Below are 11,440 nucleotides of genomic sequence, written 5' to 3'. Positions count from 1 at the left end.
TTCCAATTGATCCCAAAGGTGTTCGATGGGGTTGAGGTCAGGGCTCTGTGCAGGCCAGTCAAGTTCTTCCACACCGATTTTGACAATCCTTTTCTGTTTGGACCTCGCTTTGTTCACATGGGCATTATCATGCTTAAACAGGAAAGGGCCTTTCCCAAACTATTGCCACAAAGTTGGAAACACAGAATCATCTAAAATGTATGGTGTACCGTTAAGATTTCCTTACACTGGAACTAAGTGGTCTAGCCCGAACCATGAAACACAGCCCCATACCATTATTCCTCCTCCACCAAACTTTACAGTTGGCACTATGCATTGGGGCAGGTAGTGTTCTCCTGGCATCCACCAAACCGAGATTTGTCTGTCAGATTGACAGATGGTGAAGAGTGGTTCATCACACCAGAGAACGTGTTTCCACTGCTCTAGGGTCCAATAGCAGCGAGCTTTACACCACTCCAGTCGACACTTGGCATTGTGCATTGTGATCTTAGGCTTGTGTGCAGCTGCTCGGACATGGAAACACATTTTATGAAGCTCCTGGCGAACAGTTATTGCGCTGATGTTGCCTCCAGAGGCAGTCTGGAACTCGGTAGTGAGTGTTACAACCGAGGACAGACAAGTTTTATGCGTTACATGCTTCAGTACTCGGCGGTCCCGTTCTGAGAGCTTGGCCTATCACTTCGCAGCTGAGCTGTTGTTGCTCCTAGACTTTCCACTTCACAATAACAGCACTTACAGTTGACCGGGGCAGCTCTAGCAGTGCATAAATGTGACAAACTGACTTGTTGGAAAGGTGGCATCCTAGGATGGTGCCACATTGAAAGTCACTGAGCTCTTCAGTAAGGCCATTCCATTGCCAATGTTTGTCTATGGAGATTGCATGACCGTGTGCTCGATTTATCAGCATTGGGTGTGGCTAAAATAGCCAAATCCACTAATTTGAAGGGGTGTCCACATACACTATATATACAAAAGTATCTCCCCTATTGCATCATAGTATAGTAAGTGCTGTGCACAAAAATCTAGACTGTGTGAGGTGTTTTTTTTTCTTCACCTTTATTTAACCAGGTAGACCAGTTGTGAACAAGTTCTCATTTACAACTGTGACCTGTGAATGCCTATGTTCTTCCAGCCTCAGTTACAAATTAAGTCAAATAGGTAGATTCAACAGTGCCAACAATGTCAAAGAAACACACTGATTAATAATCAGATTAATAACCATTTATTACACTCAACATTGCATCATCAGACAAATGATCTACAGTAAGAGCTCACAGTGTGTTGTTACATGTTGCAACAGGTTGACTCATAACAAGACTTGTGTTCCACTGCCTAGAGAGCATTAAGGGCAGTGAGGAAAAGTAGAGGTCCTCTGGGGAAGGGGCCATCCTCCCAACCTGCCCAGAAAATAATATATGTCATTTAGCAGACATTTTTATCCAAAGCGATTTACAGTCATACATGCATATACAGTTGAAGTCGGAAGTTTACATACACTTAGGTTGGAGTCATTACAACACGTTTTTCAACCACTCCACACATTTCTAGATATCAAACTATAGTTTTGGCAAGTCGGTTAGGACATCTACTTTGTGCATGACACTAGTAATTAATCCAACAACTGTTTACAGACAGATTACTTCACTGTCTCACAATTCCAGTGGGTCAGAAATGTACATACACAAAGTTGACTGTGCATTTAAACAGAAAATTATGTCATTGCTTTAGAAGCTTCTGATAGGCTAATTGACATAATTTCTGTCAATTGGAGGTGTACCTGTGGATGTATTTGAAGGCCTACCTTCAAACTGCCACTTTGCTTGACATCATGGGAAAATGAAAAGAAATCAGCCAAGACTTCGGAAAAAATTGTGTAGACCTCCACAAGTCATCCTTGGGAGCAATTTCCAAACGCCTGAAGGTATCACATTCATCTGTACAAACAATTGTATGCAAGTATAAACACCATGGGACCACGCAGCCATCATACCGCTCAGGAAGGAGACGCGTTCTGTCTACTAGAGATGAACGTACTTTGGTGCGAAAAGTGCAAATCAATCCCAGAACAACAACAAAGGACCTTGTGAAGATGCTGGAGGAAACAAGTACAAAGTATCTATATCCACAGTAAAACGAGTCCTATATCGACATAACCTGATAGGCCGCTCAGCAAACAAGAAGCCACTACTCCAAAACCGCCATAAAAAAGCCAGACTATGGTTTGCAACTGCACATGAGGACGAATATCGTACTTCTAGGAGAAATATTCTTTGGCCTGATGAAACAAATATAGAACTGTTTGGCCATAATGACCATCGTTATGTTTGGAGGAAAAAGAGGGAGGCTTGCAGGCCGAAGAACACCATCTCAACCGTGATGCACGGGGGTGGCAGCATCATGTTGTGGGGGTGCTTCGCTGCAAGAGGGACTGGTGCACTTCACAAAATAGATGGCATCATGAGATAGGAATATTATGTGTATATATTGAAGCAACATCTCAAGACATCAGTCAGGAAGTTAAAGCTTGGTCGCAAATGGTTCTTCCATATGGACAATGACCCCAAGCACACTGCCAAAGTTGTGGCAAAATGGCTTAAGGACAACAAAGTCAAGGTATTGGAGTGACCATCACAACGCCCTGACCTCAATCCCATAGAAAATTTGTGGGCAGAACTGAAAAAGCATGTTCGAGCAAGGAGGCCTACAAACCTGACTCAGTTACACCAGCTCTGTCAGGAGGAATGTGCCAAAATTCACACAATTTATTGTAGGAAGCTTGTGGAAGGCTACCCGAAATGTTTGACCCAAGTTAAACAATTTAAAGGCAATGCTACCAAATACTAATTGAGTGTATGTAAACTTCTGACCCACTGGGAATGTGATGAAATAAATTAAAGCTGAAATAAAACAATCATTCTCTCTACTATTATTCTGACATGTCACATTCTTAAAATAAAGCGGTGATCCTAACTGACCTAAAACAGGGAATTTTTACTAGGATTAAATGTCAGGAATTGTGAAAAACTGAGTTTAAATGTATTTGGCTAAGGTGTATGTAAACTTCCGACTTCAACTGTAAATAGTCATCGTTCTCTCAATCTGTGAACACACACAAACTCTTTTATTACTGCGCACTTACCCTGACTTTTTATTGTTTTCTGGCTTACTTTCCACCATTTCCTCCTTCTGCTGCACCTGACTGTCTTTCTCCTCCTTCGCTTGATTATTGTAGTGTCTGATATCTAGATGTCCAGGTTGTTAAAGGTGTACATACGGTCTATTATACTTCCGCCTCATAAACATAATCTTGTTTCCTAACTACGTTTCAGTTATAGTTTCACAAACATATTCCCTTTACATAACTCAACTCTATTTATCATCAAGTCCGCATCATCACCCACCTGTTGGGCCTCTCCTGCCTCTCCCTGGAGGAGCTTCCTGTCGGCTGCTGTCAGGTGGGTGATGGGGGCCAGACGGGAGCTGTGGCGGAAATGGAGGTACTCTGGCTGTGACGCTGTACTAACCAGCGGAGAAAGGCCGGTCCGGGCAGACAGTGACATCTGGACTGTTCTCCTTCCATGGAGGTCCTGGAGAATGTTGTTGATCATGATGTCCCACAGAATCCCTATCTTGTCCAGTATCTCCTCAATATGTCTCTGATAGACCAACTGGGCTTCCCTATTCCTGTTCTGCTCAAAGTCGTTCTTCATATCTCGCTCAATATCAGCCATCATCAAGCACATCTGCATCTTCACCTCCTTCTGTAGCTGTGGTGCCAGGATAACAACCTCACCCTCAACGTGATCAAGAAAAAGGAGGTGATTGTGGACTACAGGAAAAGGAGGGCCGAGCACGCCCTCATTCACATCGTCTGGGCTGTAGTGGAGCAGGTTTAGAGCTTCAAGTTCCTTGGTGTCCACATCACCAATGAACTATCATGATCCAAACACACCAAGACAGTTGTGAAAATGGCACGACAAAACCTATTCCCCCTCAGGAGACTGAAGAGATTTGGCATTGTTCCTCAGATCCTCAAGTTCTACAGCTGCACCATCGAGCTGAATCACCGCCTGGTATGGCAACTGCTCAGCCTCCGACCACAAGGCACTACAGAGGGTAGTGCACACAGCCCAGTACATCACTGGGGCCAAGCTTCCTGCCATCCAGGTCTTATATGCTAGGAGGTGTCAGAGGAAGGCCCTAAAAATGGTCAAAGATTCCAGCCACCCTAGTCATAGATTCTCTGCTACCGCACAGCAAGCGATACCGGAGCACCAACTCTAGGTCCAAACGGCTTCTTAACAGCTTCTACCCCCAATCCATAAGACTCCTGAACAGCTAATCTGCTAGGCTGCTGGGGTTTTCATGCTCAACAGTTTCCCATGTGCATAGCCACGGGACGTAGGGGTGCTGCAGGACCCCCTGATGAATCTGAAAAATAGCAGTGATTACAGCCTTGAGTATTCTTGGGTATGACGCTACAAGCTTGGCACACCTGTATTTTGGGAGTTTCTCCCATTCTTCCTGCAGATCATCTAAAGCTCTGTGAGGTTGAATGGTTAGCGTCGCTTCACAGCTGTTTTCAGTTCTTTCCAGAGATGTTCAATCGGGTTCAAGTCCGACATCTGTCTGGGCCGTTCAAGGACATTGAGACTTGTCCGGAAGCCACTCATGGGTTGTCTTGGCTGTGTGCTTAGGGTGGTTGTCCTTTTGGAAGGTGAACCTTCACCCCAGTCTGAGGTCCTGAGCGCTCTGGAGCAGGTTTTCATCAAGGATCTCTCTGTACTTTGCTCCATTTATCTTTCCTCAGATCCTGACTGTGCATGATGCTGCCACCACCATGCTTCACCGTAGGGATGGTGCCACGTTTCCTTGAGACGTGACGCTTGGCATTCAGACCAAAGAGTTCAACTTGGTTTTATCAGACCATAGAATCTTGTTTCTGATGGTCTGAGAGTCCTTTAGGTGCCTTTTGGCAAATTTCAAGTGGACTGTCATGTGCATTTTTCTGAGGAGTGGCTTCCGTCTGGCCAGTCTACCATAAAGTCCTGAATGGTGGAGAGCTGCAGAGATGGTTGTCCTTCTGGAAGGTTCTCCCATCTCCACTGAGGAACTCTGGAGCTCTGTCAGAGTGACCATCGGGTCACCTCCCTGACCAAGGCCCTTCTTCCCCAATTGCTCAGTTTGGACGGGCAGCCAGCTCTAGGTTGAGTCTTGGTGGTTCCAAACTTCTTCCATTTAAGAATGATGGAGGCCACTGTGTTCTTGGGGACCTTCAATGCTACAGACATTTTTTGGTACCCTTCCCCAGATCTGTGCCTTGACACAATCCTGTCTCAGAGCTCTACGGACAATTTCTTCAACCTCATAGCTTGGTTTTTGCTCTGACTTGCACTGTCAGCTGCGAGACCTTATATACAAAGGTGTGTGCCTTTCCAAATCATGTCCAATCAATTGAATTTACCACAAGTGGATTCAAGTTGTAGAAACATCTCATGGATGATCAATGGAAACAGGATGCACCTGAGCTCAATTTCAAGTCTCATAGCAAAGGACCTGAATAATTATGTAAATAATTTTTGAATACATTTGCAAACATTTAAAAAAAACTGTATTTGCTTTGTCATTATGGGTTATTGTGTGTAGATTGCTGAGATTTGTATTTATTTCTCAATTTTAGAATAAGGCTGTAACGAAATGTGGAAAAAGTTAAGTGGTCTCAATACTTTCCGAATGCACTGTATGACTTTGGATGTTTCCGTGAGGCTTTACGTGCCTTTTCTATGAAATTATGTGCAACAGATTTTAAGATCATGTTGAAATAGAAAGGGTTGACTTTGTGGCTGTGTTAACTAGTGACAACCCTACACCTGGCCATGGAGCAAATTAAAATAGGGGGAGCAAACAAATGTTTTTACTAGCAAATTATCATAATCCATTGGATAATTTGTCAAGTTTCAAAAAATGTTTAGCTGTCAGGAGAGATGGGCCAATGAATTATAGGCCTACTCATGAATAAACATTCCATAACAGCAGGTGGCAGTACATCGCCAACCTTGGCTGTAATACTGTTCAAACACCAGTGTGAACCCTTTCTGTTTTTTACCAACTCATAGAAGTAGAGAATGTACTACCTCAATATAGAGATGGCCTCAATAGCCCTGCCCATGCTCTCACCGACGCCGTAATGATACGATGTCTAAGTTAATGCTCTTTCCCCACCTCTTCCAGTCCTACTAGTGTACGTTGGCGGTTGGCAACAACTTCCTGGATCTCTCTCTCACTATGAGGCAGCGAGCGAGGATCTACTCTCTGTTGATTGGCTGGGTGGAGTACAATGGAGCTGTTGGGGGCCACCACGGGTTCAGGTAGAAGGCGTCATTACGAACTTTAGCACTCAGTGGACTGAGAGAGGTTAGTAATTATGTGACAAATTGAAAAAAATGTTTTAGTGTTTAAACTGCCATTTATCGGTATAACATTTTTATCATAAAAATCCATGTGAAAATCATATTGCGTGGTATGACTGCTAGGGGCAATGAAGTTCTACCGCAATCATACAGTAGGCTTAGGAAATTGCTTTGTGGCTGCTCAAATGAGTAGGTGAAATTTTGTCCCTAAGACAACCGTTCATTCACTTTTACTCCGATGATCCTCTGCGGCATTAGCGACTCATAACAAAAAATGAACTTAGCCAAGTAATCAATATTCTTTTCACTATATTCTCTTTTCCCTCCTTGGAGCTGTATGAGCAAACAAAAATACTCGTCAGCACGCACAACCTAGAACATTTCCCCGCAGCCATGCCCATGTGTATCAAGAATAGTCCACCACACAAAGGACATCCAGCCAACTTGACACATCTGAGGGTGGCAATGGCTTCAGCATGGGCTAGTATCTCAGGGCTCTATGGGGGGTGATTCATGCCAGAATTAAGCCACGTGAAGCTACTGATACCTCACCTAGTCACCTAACGTCTTCCTAGCTCCATAAAAAAACGCCATGAATTAACATGGATTGTCAAAGGAGACAAGTTTGTTTCAAAGGAGTCAAACTGCCGACTCGTTCACGTCACGTGACACGTACACGTCATGTAAACGTAGTGTTCATGTGGTGTTCACATTGCTAATCTGTGTTTGCGTGTAAGTTTATTATGATGTTATGTCTACATGTGTTACGTGTTAGTTTAAGTGTCTGTTTAGTTCATACATTTCATTTGTCGATTTAGCTAAAATAGGCCTATCACCGCAAAGCTAAAATGATTAGGCTAGTTGATATGGCAGCCACCATTACTGTGTAGATATGCCTATTTCTTGCATCAATACAAACCCCAAGGGCTTCTTGGTAGCCTGTGGTTCGAGTGTTAGGCCAGTAACTGAAAGGTTGCAAGATCAAAGCTGACAAGGTCAAGTTTTTTTTTTTTCATTTTGCCCCGAGCAATGCAGTTAACCAACTATTCCCCAGGCGCTGAATATTGGATTTCAATTAAGAGAGGTTGGGTAAAATGTATTTTTTGTTGGTCCTGTCAATGTTGAGTGATCACACATGCCTCAGCACACATAGGTTACTTTGCCTGCTTGCAAATGTGTGCTAAAAGTGGGGATGCTTCATAGTATTTCTGATTATCTTAACTCACCACCATCAATTAATTTTATTTTTCACAGATATCCAGATAAATAGGTGCTATCTACGAACTAACAGGATTCTTCCACTGTCCCCATGGGAGAACCCTTTTTGGTTCCTGGTAGAACCCCTTCTGTCTCTAAGTAGAACCCTTTTGGGCTCCATTCCACAGAAGGTTCGACCTGAACCAGAAAGTTTTCTCCTTTGGTGACAGCCAAAGAACCCTGTTGGAATCCTTTTCTCAAAGAGTATACTCAACAAGTTTAGCCTGTTAAGTTCACACCATTTGATTCTGTACTCAAACATCTGCCTGGTATTCAAGATAACATGCAACATAGCACCACCACCTTTGAAGGTGAAGTTTTTTGTCAACCTCTGCTCACACTTAAATCACAGTGCTCCAAGAACCTCCACCAGGGTAGTATCCTGTAGTATCCTCAAACGGTCAAAAAGGAGACATGAGGCACCACACACTCATTTTAGATCCCAATGAGTCTTTATTTTCATACTGTATGCTCTCATTCTCATTACTGTCTCCTTTGCCATCTTCTCAAGTCTTTACTTGGAACTCCATCCATACACACACACACACATACTATAGCATCTTGCTTACATTTCTCACATTTTAGGCAAACTCTGACAAAACATTGACATTCAAAATAGTAATTGGATCAATCTACTGTAATCACACAATTAATAATTAAATACATACTGTACATTCATTATTTGGATCAATCAACTGTACAATGTTACATTAATAATTAAATAAATACTCAAGGCTGTGAAGTGAAATATTTACACCAAAACTGGAATCCCTGGCTCAGTTCTGTCCATAAATAAACCATTCTGTGAGCTTCTGGTAGATGTGTAGCATTGGTCAGTTGCAACGGGTCTTTTCTGTGGAGTCGGGTTTGTCTTTCACCTTGATACAGACAACTCCTGAACAACGATTACATTAAAAAAGTGTATGTAATCTCAACAGGCCCTGATGTGTTTGTGGTTCGTCCTGCAGCCGGATTTGTCGTCCACCCAACCTGTCCTTCCTGTGTGCGACCAATGTTTGGTTGCGCTGAGATATGAGGCACTGTGTGCCTGGAGGCTCACTGGATGGCACTGGATCTCTTAGCGCAGTTCACCCTGCCACATCGGCCAAACATGCATCACATTTTTGAAGGGATGTCTTACACAATAAATCTCAACTGATTTAAAAAATAATTTTTGATTTACAACATTTTAATTTGTGCCTATATGCAACATTTTTGCTCTCATTTCAGATGTTAGTGGCAAGAAGCTGCTGCTCTGGCACTTGTGATGGATGATAATGGCAGTCTGGTGCTTGCATGGATCACCTTTTTATCCCACTGGACAATTGCACATATCCATATACATGTCCACTATGTAGATCTGGCCAGGAGAGCACGAGCGCTTCACTTCAAAGTGCATATCATTGATCTGTGAATAGACCACCCATACATAAAATTTATGCACGCATGTCTAAGAGACCCACTGGCTCCAGGTCATCTACAAGTCCGTGCTAGGTAAAGCTCCGCTTTATCCCAGTTCACTGGTCACGATGGCAACACCCACCCATAGCACGCGCTCCAGCAGGTGTATCTCACTGATCATCCCTAAAGCCAACACCTCATTTGGCCGCCTTTCGTTCCAGTTCTCTGCTGCCTGTGACTGGAACGAATTGCAAAAATCGCTGAAGTTGGAGACTTTTATCTCCCTCACCAACTTCAAACATTGCTATCTGAGCAGCTAACCGATTGCTGCAGCGCTACATAGTCTACCGGTAAATAGCCCACCCATTTTTACCTACCTCATCCCCATACTGTTTTTATTTATTTACTTTTCTGCTCTTTTGCACACCAATATCTCTACCTGTACATGACCATCTGATAATTTATCACTCCAGTGTTAATCTACAAAATTGTAATTATTTGCCTACCTCCTCATGCCTTTTGCACACAATGTATATAGACTCTCTTTTTTTCTACTGTGTTATTGACTCGTTAATTGTTTACTCCATGTGTAACTCTGTGTTGTCTGTTCACACTGCTATGCTTTATCTTGGCCAGGTCGCAGTTGTAAATGAGAACTTGTTCTCAACTAGCCTACCTGGTTAAATAAAGGTGAAATAAAAAATAAATAAATAAGCCGCTTTGGCTTCATAGTAAGCTGACAGACGAGTGGTCAAGAAATCAAAGAGCTGGGGGACGTTATAAGCATTTGTTCCAGGCAGAATTTTATCCTTTAAGATCCTCTTGGCTGATTCTGCAAAGTTGTTAGTGCCATTTCCTCTCACTGGTATGGTTTTTCAGTAGCACAGGGCACAATAGAGCTTTTCCAGGTCGTTCTTGAAGTGCTGATACCTGCAAAGTTGAACACAAGATTAAATTAAAGGATAATTTGATGTATAAAATTAATGTACATTAAACATAATGAATTATTATTATTATTATATACACACACCAAGATAATGCCCAAACCCCTGTCAGGAAATGAATCAAAATTAAATGAATTGTACATGCATTCAAACATCCTTTGTAACCCATAAGGCATATGCTAAACTGAAGTACTGTGCATGTGTGGTCCAATGAGTAAAAAACAGTAGTACAACCTTTCCTGTGGCAGTCCTCATGAGAGCCAGTTTCATCATAGCGCTTGATGGTTTTTTCGACTGCACATGAAGAAACTTTCAAAGTTCTTGAAATGTTCTAGATTGACTGTGCTTCATGCCTTAAAGTAATGATGGACTGTCGTTTCTCTTTGCTTATTTGAGCTGTTCTTGCCATAATATGGACTTGGTCTTTTACCAAATAGGGCTATCTTCTGTATACCACTCCTACCTTGTCACAACACAACTGATTGGCTCAAACACATTAAGAAGGAAATAAATTCCACAAATTAACTTTTAACCAAGGCACGCACACCTGTTAATTGAAATCCATTCCAGGTGACTACCTCAAAGCTGGTTGAGAGAATGCCAAGTGTGCAAAGCTGTCATCAATGCAAAGGGTGGCTACTTTGAAGAATCTCAAATAACACTTTTTTGGCTACTACACGATTCCATATGTGTTATTTCATTGTTTTGATGTATTCACAATTTTTCTACAATGTAGGAAATATTAAAAATAAATTAAAACTATTGAATGAGTAGGTGTGTGGAAACGTTTGACTGGCACTATATATCTGAGGATACATCATCAATTATGACCTTTTCTTGATCCTATCTGAGTTCGCCATCTTCAACAGCTGCCCGGGATACAATCTGGCGTAACTGTCGCAGTTTTGCTCTTTTATTTCGCTTCACCTTAGTCAAAACAAAGCACTCGAGGTAAAATATGTCTCCGCACCTTAGTCAAAACCGCTCACAAGACTCGAATCTAACGACCAATTGCAACACTTCAGCGGAGGCGTGTCTTGCCCAGAAGACGAGTGTGAAATCAAATATCGCCATCTTGTGTCAGTGTTTGCTGGTTTCCACTAGTTACCACAGCCACAACGTCTAGGTGTATGATTTATTTTTTGGAGGTCTTAATTTAAGTTTTAGGGTTAGGCATAAGTATAGCAGTGTGGTTAATGTTAGGTTTAAAATCAGACTTTAATAAGATAATTTGAAATAGACAGGGTTTATGACTTTGACTGTTGTAACTAGTGATGACCGCGTTTACAGGCGTTGTGCCAAAAATCTCCCCCCGACAGAATTCCCCCTTCGCTTGAGCGCGCACGCACTCAAATCTTCATTGCTGCGATTTGCTTGCTAGTTGAGATTTCTGATCACGTTAGGCTGCGTTTAATTTTTTTTCTTTTT

The sequence above is a fragment of the Oncorhynchus keta genome, chromosome 27, assembly GCF_023373465.1.
Source record: "Oncorhynchus keta strain PuntledgeMale-10-30-2019 chromosome 27, Oket_V2, whole genome shotgun sequence".
NCBI lineage: Eukaryota > Metazoa > Chordata > Actinopteri > Salmoniformes > Salmonidae > Oncorhynchus > Oncorhynchus keta.
The sequence above is the reverse complement of the archived record's forward strand: the minus strand, read 5'-3'. Positions refer to the sequence as shown.